Consider the following 15,366-nt stretch of genomic DNA (forward strand, 5'->3'; position numbering starts at 1 on the left):
CCTACTCCACCCATGCTCTACCAAGGTTTTACAGCACCACAATGCCTACTCCACCCATGCTCTACCAAGGTTTTCCAGCACCACAATGCCTACTACACCCATGCTCTACCAAGGTTTTACAGCACCACAATGCCTACTCCACCCATGCTCTACCAAGGTTTTACAGCACCACAATGCCTACTCCACCAAGGTTTTCCAGCACCACAATGCCTACTCCACCAAGGTTTTACAGCACCACAATGCCTACTCCACCCATGCTCTACCAAGGTTTTACAGCACCACAATGCCTCCTCCACCCATGCTCTACCAAGGTTTTACAGCACCACAATGCCTACTCCACCCATGCTCTACCAAGGTTTTGCAGCACCACAATGCCTACTCCACCCATGCTCTACCAAGGTTTTACAGCACCACAATGCCTACTCCACCCATGCTCTACCAAGGTTTTACAGCACCACAATGCCTACCCCACCCATGCTCTACCAAGGTTTTACAGCACCACAATGCCTACTCCACCCATGCTCTACCAAGGTTTTACAGCACCACAATGCCTACTCCACCCATGCTCTACCAAGGTTTTACAGCACCACAATGCCTACCCCACCCATGCTCTACCAAGGTTTTACAGCACCACAATGCCTACTCCACCCATGCTCTACCAAGGTTTTACAGCACCACAATGCCTACTCCACCCATGCTCTACCAAGGTTTTACAGCACCACAATGCCTACCCCACCCATGCTCTACCAAGGTTTTACAGCACCACAATGCCTACTCCACCCATGCTCTACCAAGGTTTTACAGCACCACAATGCCTACTCCACCCATGCTCTACCAAGGTTTTACAGCACCACAATGCCTACCCCACCCATGCTCTACCAAGGTTTTACAGCACCACAATGCCTACTCCACCCATGCTCTACCAAGGTTTTACAGCACCACAATGCCTACTCCACCCATGCTCTACCAAGGTTTGCCAGCACCACAATGCCTACTACACCCATGCTCTACCAAGGTTTTACAGCACCACAATGCCTACTCCACCCATGCTCTACCAAGGTTTTACAGCACCACAATGCCTACTCCACCAAGGTTTTCCAGCACCACAATGCCTACTCCACCAAGGTTTTACAGCACCACAATGCCTACCCCACCCATGCTCTACCAAGGTTTTACAGCACCACAATGCCTACTCCACCCATGCTCTACCAAGGTTTTACAGCACCACAATGCCTACTCCACCCATGCTCTACCAAGGTTTTCCAGCACCACAATGCCTACTACACCCATGCTCTACCAAGGTTTTACAGCACCACAATGCCTACTCCACCCATGCTCTACCAAGGTTTTACAGCACCACAATGCCTACTCCACCAAGGTTTTCCAGCACCACAATGCCTACTCCACCAAGGTTTTACAGCACCACAATGCCTACTCCACCCATGCTCTACCAAGGTTTTACAGCACCACAATGCCTCCTCCACCCATGCTCTACCAAGGTTTTACAGCACCACAATGCCTACTCCACCCATGCTCTACCAAGGTTTTACAGCACCACAATGCCTACTCCACCCATGCTCTACCAAGGTTTTACAGCACCACAATGCCTACTCCACCCATGCTCTACCAAGGTTTTACAGCACCACAATGCCTACCCCACCCATGCTCTACCAAGGTTTTACAGCACCACAATGCCTACTCCACCCATGCTCTACCAAGGTTTTACAGCACCACAATGCCTACTCCACCCATGCTCTACCAAGGTTTTACAGCACCACAATGCCTACCCCACCCATGCTCTACCAAGGTTTTACAGCACCACAATGCCTACTCCACCCATGCTCTACCAAGGTTTTACAGCACCACAATGCCTACTCCACCCATGCTCTACCAAGGTTTTACAGCACCACAATGCCTACCCCACCCATGCTCTACCAAGGTTTTACAGCACCACAATGCCTACTCCACCCATGCTCTACCAAGGTTTTACAGCACCACAATGCCTACTCCACCCATGCTCTACCAAGGTTTTACAGCACCACAATGCCTACCCCACCCATGCTCTACCAAGGTTTTACAGCACCACAATGCCTACTCCACCCATGCTCTACCAAGGTTTTACAGCACCACAATGCCTACTCCACCCATGCTCTACCAAGGTTTTCCAGCACCACAATGCCTACTACACCCATGCTCTACCAAGGTTTTACAGCACCACAATGCCTACTCCACCCATGCTCTACCAAGGTTTTACAGCACCACAATGCCTACTCCACCAAGGTTTTCCAGCACCACAATGCCTACTCCACCAAGGTTTTACAGCACCACAATGCCTACCCCACCCATGCTCTACCAAGGTTTTACAGCACCACAATGCCTACTCCACCCATGCTCTACCAAGGTTTTACAGCACCACAATGCCTACTCCACCCATGCTCTACCAAGGTTTTCCAGCACCACAATGCCTACTACACCCATGCTCTACCAAGGTTTTACAGCACCACAATGCCTACCCCACCCATGCTCTACCAAGGTTTTACAGCACCACAATGCCTACTCCACCCATGCTCTACCAAGGTTTTACAGCACCACAATGCCTACTCCACCCATGCTCTACCAAGGTTTTACAGCACCACAATGCCTACCCCACCCATGCTCTACCAAGGTTTTACAGCACCACAATGCCTACTCCACCCATGCTCTACCAAGGTTTTACAGCACCACAATGCCTACTCCACCCATGCTCTACCAAGGTTTTACAGCACCACAATGCCTACCCCACCCATGCTCTACCAAGGTTTTACAGCACCACAATGCCTACTCCACCCATGCTCTACCAAGGTTTTACAGCACCACAATGCCTACTCCACCCATGCTCTACCAAGGTTTTACAGCACCACAATGCCTACCCCACCCATGCTCTACCAAGGTTTTACAGCACCACAATGCCTACTCCACCCATGCTCTACCAAGGTTTTACAGCACCACAATGCCTACTCCACCCATGCTCTACCAAGGTTTGCCAGCACCACAATGCCTACTACACCCATGCTCTACCAAGGTTTTACAGCACCACAATGCCTACTCCACCCATGCTCTACCAAGGTTTTACAGCACCACAATGCCTACTCCACCAAGGTTTTCCAGCACCACAATGCCTACTCCACCAAGGTTTTACAGCACCACAATGCCTACCCCACCCATGCTCTACCAAGGTTTTACAGCACCACAATGCCTACTCCACCCATGCTCTACCAAGGTTTTACAGCACCACAATGCCTACTCCACCCATGCTCTACCAAGGTTTTCCAGCACCACAATGCCTACTACACCCATGCTCTACCAAGGTTTTACAGCACCACAATGCCTACTCCACCCATGCTCTACCAAGGTTTTACAGCACCACAATGCCTACTCCACCAAGGTTTTCCAGCACCACAATGCCTACTCCACCAAGGTTTTACAGCACCACAATGCCTACTCCACCCATGCTCTACCAAGGTTTTACAGCACCACAATGCCTCCTCCACCCATGCTCTACCAAGGTTTTACAGCACCACAATGCCTACTCCACCCATGCTCTACCAAGGTTTTACAGCACCACAATGCCTACTCCACCCATGCTCTACCAAGGTTTTACAGCACCACAATGCCTACTCCACCCATGCTCTACCAAGGTTTTACAGCACCACAATGCCTACCCCACCCATGCTCTACCAAGGTTTTACAGCACCACAATGCCTACTCCACCCATGCTCTACCAAGGTTTTACAGCACCACAATGCCTACTCCACCCATGCTCTACCAAGGTTTTACAGCACCACAATGCCTACCCCACCCATGCTCTACCAAGGTTTTACAGCACCACAATGCCTACTCCACCCATGCTCTACCAAGGTTTTACAGCACCACAATGCCTACTCCACCCATGCTCTACCAAGGTTTTACAGCACCACAATGCCTACCCCACCCATGCTCTACCAAGGTTTTACAGCACCACAATGCCTACTCCACCCATGCTCTACCAAGGTTTTACAGCACCACAATGCCTACTCCACCCATGCTCTACCAAGGTTTTACAGCACCACAATGCCTACCCCACCCATGCTCTACCAAGGTTTTACAGCACCACAATGCCTACTCCACCCATGCTCTACCAAGGTTTTACAGCACCACAATGCCTACTCCACCCATGCTCTACCAAGGTTTTCCAGCACCACAATGCCTACTACACCCATGCTCTACCAAGGTTTTACAGCACCACAATGCCTACTCCACCCATGCTCTACCAAGGTTTTACAGCACCACAATGCCTACTCCACCAAGGTTTTCCAGCACCACAATGCCTACTCCACCAAGGTTTTACAGCACCACAATGCCTACCCCACCCATGCTCTACCAAGGTTTTACAGCACCACAATGCCTACTCCACCCATGCTCTACCAAGGTTTTACAGCACCACAATGCCTACTCCACCCATGCTCTACCAAGGTTTTCCAGCACCACAATGCCTACTACACCCATGCTCTACCAAGGTTTTACAGCACCACAATGCCTACTCCACCCATGCTCTACCAAGGTTTTACAGCACCACAATGCCTACTCCACCAAGGTTTTCCAGCACCACAATGCCTACTCCACCAAGGTTTTACAGCACCACAATGCCTACTCCACCCATGCTCTACCAAGGTTTTACAGCACCACAATGCCTCCTCCACCCATGCTCTACCAAGGTTTTACAGCACCACAATGCCTACTCCACCCATGCTCTACCAAGGTTTTACAGCACCACAATGCCTACTCCACCCATGCTCTACCAAGGTTTTACAGCACCACAATGCCTACTCCACCCATGCTCTACCAAGGTTTTACAGCACCACAATGCCTACCCCACCCATGCTCTACCAAGGTTTTACAGCACCACAATGCCTACTCCACCCATGCTCTACCAAGGTTTTACAGCACCACAATGCCTACTCCACCCATGCTCTACCAAGGTTTTACAGCACCACAATGCCTACCCCACCCATGCTCTACCAAGGTTTTACAGCACCACAATGCCTACTCCACCCATGCTCTACCAAGGTTTTACAGCACCACAATGCCTACTCCACCCATGCTCTACCAAGGTTTTACAGCACCACAATGCCTACCCCAACCATGCTCTACCAAGGTTTTACAGCACCACAATGCCTACTCCACCCATGCTCTACCAAGGTTTTACAGCACCACAATGCCTACTCCACCCATGCTCTACCAAGGTTTTACAGCACCACAATGCCTACCCCACCCATGCTCTACCAAGGTTTTACAGCACCACAATGCCTACTCCACCCATGCTCTACCAAGGTTTTACAGCACCACAATGCCTACTCCACCCATGCTCTACCAAGGTTTTCCAGCACCACAATGCCTACTACACCCATGCTCTACCAAGGTTTTACAGCACCACAATGCCTACTCCACCCATGCTCTACCAAGGTTTTACAGCACCACAATGCCTACTCCACCAAGGTTTTCCAGCACCACAATGCCTACTCCACCAAGGTTTTACAGCACCACAATGCCTACCCCACCCATGCTCTACCAAGGTTTTACAGCACCACAATGCCTACTCCACCCATGCTCTACCAAGGTTTTACAGCACCACAATGCCTACTCCACCCATGCTCTACCAAGGTTTTCCAGCACCACAATGCCTACTACACCCATGCTCTACCAAGGTTTTACAGCACCACAATGCCTACTCCACCCATGCTCTACCAAGGTTTTACAGCACCACAATGCCTACTCCACCAAGGTTTTCCAGCACCACAATGCCTACTCCACCAAGGTTTTACAGCACCACAATGCCTACTCCACCCATGCTCTACCAAGGTTTTACAGCACCACAATGCCTCCTCCACCCATGCTCTACCAAGGTTTTACAGCACCACAATGCCTACTCCACCCATGCTCTACCAAGGTTTTACAGCACCACAATGCCTACTCCATCCATGCTCTACCAAGGTTTTACAGCACCACAATGCCTACCCCACCCATGCTCTACCAAGGTTTTACAGCACCACAATGCCTACTCCACCCATGCTCTACCAAGGTTTTACAGCACCACAATGCCTACTCCACCCATGCTCTACCAAGGTTTTCCAGCATCACAATGCCTACTACACCCATGCTCTACCAAGGTTTTACAGCACCACAATGCCTACTCCACCCATGCTCTACCAAGGTTTTACAGCACCACAATGCCTACTCCACCAAGGTTTTCCAGCACCACAATGCTTACTCCACCAAGGTTTTACAGCACCACAATGCCTACTCCACCCATGCTCTACCAAGGTTTTACAGCACCACAATGCCTCCTCCACCCATGCTCTACCAAGGTTTTACAGCACCACAATGCCTACTCCACCCATGCTCTACCAAGGTTTTACAGCACCACAATGCCTACTCCACCCATGCTCTACCAAGGTTTTACAGCACCACAATGCCTCCTCCACCCATGCTCTACCAAGGTTTTACAGCACCACAATGCCTACTCCACCCATGCTCTACCAAGGTTTTCCAGCACCACAATGCCTCCTCCACCCATGCTCCACCAAGGTTTTACAGCACCATAATGCCTACTCCACCCATGCTCTACCAAGGTTTTACAGCACCACAATGCCTACTCCACCCATGCTCTACCAAGGTTTTACAGCACCACAATGCCTCCTCCACCCATGCTCTACCAAGGTTTTACAGCACCACAATGCCTACTCCACCCATGCTCTACCAAGGTTTTACAGCACCACAATGCCTCCTCCACCCATGCTCTACCAAGGTTTTCCAGCACCACAATGCCTACTCCACCCATGCTCTACCAATGTTTTACAGCACCACAATGCCCATTCCACCCATGCTCTACCAAGGTTTTACAGCACCACAATGCCCATTCCACCCATGCTCTACCAAGGTTTTACAGCACACAGCTTTGACCTACTACAGTAGTTATGTTGGTATTGTACTTCAGACTGTGAAGGCAGGTTGTTTAGGATTCAAACGTTCTCAAACAGCCTGATTCATGCTCTTAGAGGAGGTGCTTCCACAGTAATGTGATTTGTACCACATACAAGGTAATGTATTGGATTCTTCACACACCACAGTAAGACATTATCCCATTACACTACCTTTTCAAGCTTTTTTTTATTATTAAATGAAAGCAAGCTTTGCAAGACTTGACTGAGCTGTTTTGTCTCGTATACATGTGGTTCATGCCTGCCTTTATTTCCTTCAACCTGTATTTTAGCAAAACATCAGAATAACATCATTTGTTGGTCAGCAGGTGGTGATGTGTTGGACACAGTAGCTCAGATAAAGCTTATCTGCATTCCTGATTTCTGTAACAGTTAGCTTACCTGTGTAATATTGACATAAGGTTAGCTTACCTGTGTAATATTGACATAAGGTTAGCTTACCTGTGTAATATAGACATAAGGTTAGCTTACCTGTGTACTATTGACATAAGGTTAGCTTACCTGTGTACTATTGACATAAGGTTAGCTTACCTGTGTACTATTGACATAAGGTTAGCTTACCTGTGTACTATTGACATAAGGTTAGCTTACCTGTGTACTATTGACATAAGGTTAGCTTACCTGTGTACTATTGACATAAGGTTAGCTTACCTGTGTACTATTGACATAAGGTTAGCTTACCTGTGTAATATTGACATAAGGTTAGCTTACCTGTGTACTATTGACATAAGGTTAGCTTACCTGTGTACTATTGACATAAGGTTAGCTTACCTGTGTACTATTGACATAAGGTTAGCTTACCTGTGTACTATTGACATAAGGTTAGCTTACCTGTGTAATATTGACATAAGGTTAGCTTACCTGTGTACTATTGACATAAGGTTAGCTTACCTGTGTACTATTGACATAAGGTTAGCTTACCTGTGTACTATTGACATAAGGTTAGCTTACCTGTGTAATATTGACATAAGGTTAGCTTACCTGTGTACTATTGACATAAGGTTAGCTTACCTGTGTACTATTGACATAAGGTTAGCTTACCTGTGTAAAATTGACATAAGGTTAGCTTACCTGTGTACTATTGACATAAGGTTAGCTTACCTGTGTACTATTGACATAAGGTTAGCTTACCTGTGTACTATTGACATAAGGTTAGCTTACCTGTGTACTATTGACATAAGGTTAGCTTACCTGTGTACTATTGACATAAGGTTAGCTTACCTGTGTAATATTGACATAAGGTTAGCTTACCTGTGTACTATTGACATAAGGTTAGCTTACCTGTGTAATATTGACATAAGGTAAGCTTACCTGTGTACTATTGACATAAGGTTAGCTTACCTGTGTAATATTGACATAAGGTTAGCTTACCTGTGTAATATTGACATAAGGTAAGCTTACCTGCATTATACTTGACCTGGTCTGTATTATAATGGACCTGGCCAGTATTATAATAGACCTGGCCTGTATTATAATAGATCTGGTCTGTATTATAATAGACCTGGTCTGTATTATAATAGACCAGGCCTGAATAAAAATAGATATTGTCTTTATTATAATAGACCTGGTCTGTATTATAATAGACCTGATCTGTATTATAATAGAACTGGTCTGTATTATAATAGACCTGGCCTGTATTATACTAGACCTGGCCTGTAAACCTGGACTACATTATAATAGACCTGGCCTGTATTAAAATAGACCTGGCCTGTATTATACTAGACCTGGCCTGTAAACCTGGACTACATTATAATAGACCTGGCCTGTATTAAAATAGACCTGGCCTGTATTATAGTAGACCTGGTCTGTATTATAACAGACCTGGCCTATATTATAATAGACCTGGCCTATGTTATAATAGACCAGGCCTGAAGAAAAATAGACCTGGTCTTTATTATAATATACCTGGCCTGCAAACCTGGCCTGTATTATAATAGACCTGGCTTGTTATATAATAGACCTGACCTGTATTATAATATACCTGGTCTGTATTATAATAGAGCTGGCCTGTATTATAATATACCTGGCCTGTACTATAATATACCTTGCCTGTATTATAATAGACCTGGCCTGTATTATAATAGACCTGGTCTGTATAGTAATAGACCTGGCCTGTATTATACATGACCTGGCATGTAGACCTGAACTTTATTATAATAGACCTGGTCTATATTATATTTGACCTGGTCTGTATTATAATAGACCCTGCCTGTATTATACTAGACCTGGCCTGTAGGCCTGGCCTGTATTATAATAGACCTGGCCTGTATTATACCAGACCTGGCCTGTAGACCTGGCCTGTATTTTAATAGACCTGTTCTGTATTACAATAGACCTGGCCTGTATTATAACAGATCTGTTCTGTATTATAATAGACCTGACCATTAATATAATAGACCAGGCCTGTGTTATAATAGACTAGGCATGTATTATAATAAATCTGGTCTGTATTATAATAGACCTGGGCTGTATTATAACTGACCTGGGGTGTATTATAATATACCTGGCCTGTATAATAATAGACCTGACCTGTAGACCTGACCTGTATTATAACAGACCTGGCCTGTATTAAAATAGACCTGGCCTGTATTATAATAAACCTGTCCTGTATTATAATAGACCTGGCCTGTATTATAATAGACCTGGTCTGTATTATATTTGACCTGGTCTGTATTATAATAGACCTGGCCTGTATTATAATAGACCTGGTCTGTATTATAATAGACCTGGCCTATATTATAATAGACCAGGCCTGAATAAAAATAGATCTTGTCTTTATTATAATAGACCTGGTCTGTATTATAATAGACCTGGCCTGTATTATACTAGACCTGGCATGTATTATACTAGACCTGCCCTGTAGACCTGACCAGTATTAAAACAGACCTGGCCTGTATTATAATATACCTGGTCTGTATTATAATGGATCTGGCCTGTATTATACTAGACCTGGCCTGTAGACCGGACCAGTATTATAATAGACCTGGCCTGTATTGAAATAGACCTGGCCTGTATTATAATATACCTTTCCAGTATACTACTAGACCTGGCCTGTATTGAAATAGACATGGCCTGTATTATAATAGACATTTCCAGTATAATAATAGACCTGACCTGTATTATAATTGACCTGGCCTGTTTTTTAAAAGACATGACCTGTATTATAATATACCTGGTCTGTATTATAATAGACCTGGCCTGTAAACCTGGCCTGTATTATAATAGACCTGGCCTGTATAATAATAAACCTTGCCTGTATTATAATAGACCTGGCCTGTATTATAATAGTCCTGGTCTGTATTATATTTGACCTGGTCTGTATTATAATAGACCTGGCCTGCATTATACTTGACCTGGCCTGTATACATTGCCTGTATTATAATAGACCTGACCTGTATTATAAAAGACCTGGTCTGTATTATAATAGACCTGGACTGTATTTTAATAGACCTGGCCTGTATTATAATAGACCTGGCCTGTATTATAATAGACCCCTGGTCTGTATTATAATAGACCTGGCCAGTATTATAATAGACCTGGTCTGTATTATAATAGACCTGACCTGTATTATAATATACCTGACCTGTATTATAATAGACATGGCCTGTATTATAATAGACCTGGTCTGTATTATAATAGACCTGACCTGTATTATAATATACCTGGCCTGTATTATAATAGACATGGCCTGTATTATACTAGACCTGCCATGTATTGTACTAGACCTGCCCTGTAGACCTGACCAGTATTATAATAGACCTGGCATGTATTATACTAGACCTGCCCTGTATTATACTAGACCTGGCCGGTATTATACTAGACCTGGCATGTATTATACTAGACCTGCCCTGTAGACCGGACCAGTATTATAATAGACCTGGCCTGTATTGAATGAGACCTGGCCTGTATTATAATAGACCTTTCCAGTATAATAATAGACCTGGCCTGTTTTGAAATCGACATGACCTGTATTATAATAGACATTTCCAGTAAATTAATAGACCTGACCTGTATTATAATTGACCTGGCCTGTATTATAAAAGACCTGCCCTGTATTATAATATACCTGGTCTGTATTATAATAGACCTGGCCTGTAAACCTGGCCTGTATTATAATAGACCTGGTCTGTATTATAATAGACCTGGACTGTATTACAGTAGACCTGGCCTGTATTATAAAAGATCTGATCTGTATTATAATATACCTGGTCTGTATAATAATAGACCTGGCCTGTAAACCTGGCCTGTATTATAATACACCTGGCCTGTATTATAATAAACCTGTCCTGTATTATAATAGACCTGGCCTTTATTATAATAGTCCTGGTCTGTATTATATTTGACCTGGTCTGTATTATAATAGACCTGGCCTGTATTATACTTGACCTGGCCTGTAGACATGGCCTGTATTATAATATACCTGGCCTGTATTATAGTAGACCTGGCCTGTATTATAATATACCTGGCCTGTATTATAATAGACCTTTCCAGTATAATAATAGACCTGGACTGTATTGAAATAGACATGGCCTGTATTGTAATAGACATTTCCAGTATAATAATAGACCTACCCTGTATTATAATTGACCTGGCCTGTGTTATAAAATACCTGAGCTGTATTATAATATACCTTGTCTGTATTATAATAGACCTGGCCTGTATTATAATAGACCTGGCCTGTAAAACTGGCCTGTATTATAAAAGACCCGGCCTGTAGACATGGCCTGTATAATAATTGACCTTGACTGTATTATATTAAACCTGGTCTATATTATAATAGACCTGACCAGTATTATACTAGACCTGGCCTTTAGACCTGGCCTGTATTATAATAGACCTGGCCTGTATTATAAAAGACCTGGTCTGTATTATAATAGACCTGGACTGTATTTTAATAGACCTGGCCTGTATTATAATAGACCTGGCCTGTATTATAATAGACCCCTGGTCTGTATTATAATAGACCTGGCCAGTATTATAATAGACGTGGTCTGTATTATAATAGACCTGACCTGTATTATAATATACCTGACCTGTATTATAATAGACATGGCCTGTATTATAATAGACCTGGTCTGTATTATAATAGACCTGACCTGTATTATAATATACCTGGCCTGTATTATAATAGACATGGCCTGTATTATAATAGAACTGGTCTGTTTTATAATAGACCTGGCCTATATTATAATAGACCAGGCCTGAATAAAAATAGATAATGTCTTTATTATAATAAACCTGGTCTGTATTATAATAGACCTGGCCTGTATTATACTAGACCTGGCATGTATTATACTAGACCTGCCCTGTAGACCTGACCAGTATTATAATAGACCTGGCATGTATTATACTAGACCTGCCCTGTATTATACTAGACCTGGCCGGTATTATACTAGACCTGGCATGTATTATACTAGACCTGCCCTGTAGACCGGACCAGTATTATAATAGACCTGGCCTGTATTGAAAGAGACCTGGCCTGTATTATAATAGACCTTTCCAGTATAATAATAGACCTGGCCTGTTTTGAAATCGACATGACCTGTATTATAATAGACATTTCCAGTAAATTAATAGACCTGACCTGTATTATAATTGACCTGGCCTGTATTATAAAAGACCTGCCCTGTATTATAATATACCTGGTCTGTATTATAATAGACCTGGCCTGTAAACCTGGCCTGTATTATAATAGACCTGGTCTGTATTATAATAGACCTGGACTGTATTACAGTAGACCTGGCCTGTATTATAAAAGATCTGATCTGTATTATAATATACCTGGTCTGTATAATAATAGACCTGGCCTGTAAACCTGGCCTGTATTATAATACACCTGGCCTGTATTATAATAAACCTGTCCTGTATTATAATAGACCTGGCCTTTATTATAATAGTCCTGGTCTGTATTATATTTGACCTGGTCTGTATTATAATAGACCTGGCCTGTATTATACTTGACCTGGCCTGTAGACATGGCCTGTATTATAATATACCTGGCCTGTATTATAGTAGACCTGGCCTGTATTATAATATACCTGGCCTGTATTATAATAGACCTTTCCAGTATAATAATAGACCTGGACTGTATTGAAATAGACATGGCCTGTATTGTAATAGACATTTCCAGTATAATAATAGACCTGCCCTGTATTATAATTGACCTGGCCTGTGTTATAAAATACCTGAGCTGTATTATAATATACCTTGTCTGTATTATAATAGACCTGGCCTGTATTATAATAGACCTGGCCTGTAAAACTGGCCTGTATTATAAAAGACCTGGCCTGTAGACATGGCCTGTATAATAATTGACCTTGACTGTATTATATTAAACCTGGTCTATATTATAATAGACCTGACCAGTATTATACTAGACCTGGCCTTTAGACCTGGCCTGTATTATAATAGACCTGGCCTGTATTATAATAGACCTGGTCTGTATTATAATAGACCTGGCCTGTATTATACTAGACCTGTCATGTATTATACTAGACCTGCCCTGTAGACCGGACCAGTATTATAATAGACCTGGCCTGTATTGAAATAGACCCGGCATGTATTATAATAGACCGTTCCAGGATAATAATAGACCTGACCTGTATTATAATTGACCTGGCCTGTATTATAATAGACCTGGCCTGTATTATAATAAACCTGGTCTGTATTATATTTGATCTGGTCTGTATTATAATAGACCTGGCCTGTATTATACTTGACCTGGCCTGTAGACATGGCCTGTATTATAATAGACCTGGCCTGTATTATAATAGACCTGGACTGTATTACAGTAGACCTGGCCTGTATTATAATAGACCAGATCTGTATTATAATAGACCTGACCTGTATTGGAATAGACCAGGCCTGTGTTATAATAGACTAGGCATGTATTATAATAGATCTGGGCTGTATTATAGTAGACCTGGCCTGTATTATAATAGACCTGGCCTGTATTATAATAGACCTGGCCTGTATAATAATAGACCTGACCTGTAGACCTGACCTGTATTATAATAGACCTGGCCTGTATTAAAATAGACCTGGCCTGTATTATAATAGACCTGGCCTATATTATAATAGACCTGACCTGTATTATAATAGACCTGGTCTGTATTATAATAGACCTGACCAGTATTATACTAGACCTGGCCTTTAGACCTGGCCTGTATTATAATAGACCTGGCCTGTATTATAATAGACCTGGTCTGTATTATAATAGACCTGGCCTGTATTATACTAGACCTGTCATGTATTATACTAGACCTGCCCTGTAGACCGGACCAGTATTATAATAGACCTGGCCTGTATTGAAATAGACCCGGCATGTATTATAATAGACCTTTCCAGGATAATAATAGACCTGACCTGTATTATAATTGACCTGGCCTGTATTATAATAGACCTGGCCTGTATTATAATAAACCTGGTCTGTATTATATTTGATCTGGTCTGTATTATAATAGACCTGGCCTGTATTATACTTGACCTGGCCTGTAGAAATGGACTGTATTATAATAGACCTGGCCTGTATTATAATAGACCTGGACTGTATTACAGTAGACCTGGCCTGTATTATAATAGACCAGATCTGTATTATAATAGACCTGACCTGTATTGGAATAGACCAGGCCTGTGTTATAATAGACTAGGCATGTATTATAATAGATCTGGGCTGTATTATGGTAGACCTGGCCTGTATTATAATAGACCTGGCCTGTATTATAATAGACCTGGCCTGTATAATAATAGACCTGACCTGTAGACCTGACCTGTATTATAATAGACCTGGTCTGTATTATAATAGACTTGGACTGTATTATAATAGACCTGGTCTGTATTATAATAGACCTGGCCTGTATTATAATAGACCCCTGGTCTGTATTATAATAGACCTGGTCTGTATTATAATAGACCTGACCAGTATTATACTAGACCTGGCCTTTAGACCTGGCCTGTATTATAATAGACCTGGCCTGTATTATAATAGACCTGGTCTGTATTATAATAGACCTGGCCTGTATTATACTAGACCTGTCATGTATTATACTAGACCTGCCCTGTAGACCGGACCAGTATTATAATAGACCTGGCCTGTATTGAAATAGACCCGGCATGTATTATAATAGACCTTTCCAGGATAATAATAGACCTGACCTGTATTATAATTGACCTGGCCTGTATTATAATAGACCTGGCCTGTATTATAATAAACCTGGTCTGTATTATATTTGATCTGGTCTGTATTATAATAGACCTGGCCTGTATTATACTTGACCTGGCCTGTAGACATGGCCTGTATTATAATAGACCTGGCCTGTATTATAATAGACCTGGACTGTATTACAGTAGA

Source organism: Salvelinus alpinus, chromosome 25 (assembly GCF_045679555.1).
Source record: "Salvelinus alpinus chromosome 25, SLU_Salpinus.1, whole genome shotgun sequence".
In the NCBI taxonomy this organism is placed as follows: Eukaryota; Metazoa; Chordata; class Actinopteri; order Salmoniformes; family Salmonidae; genus Salvelinus; species Salvelinus alpinus.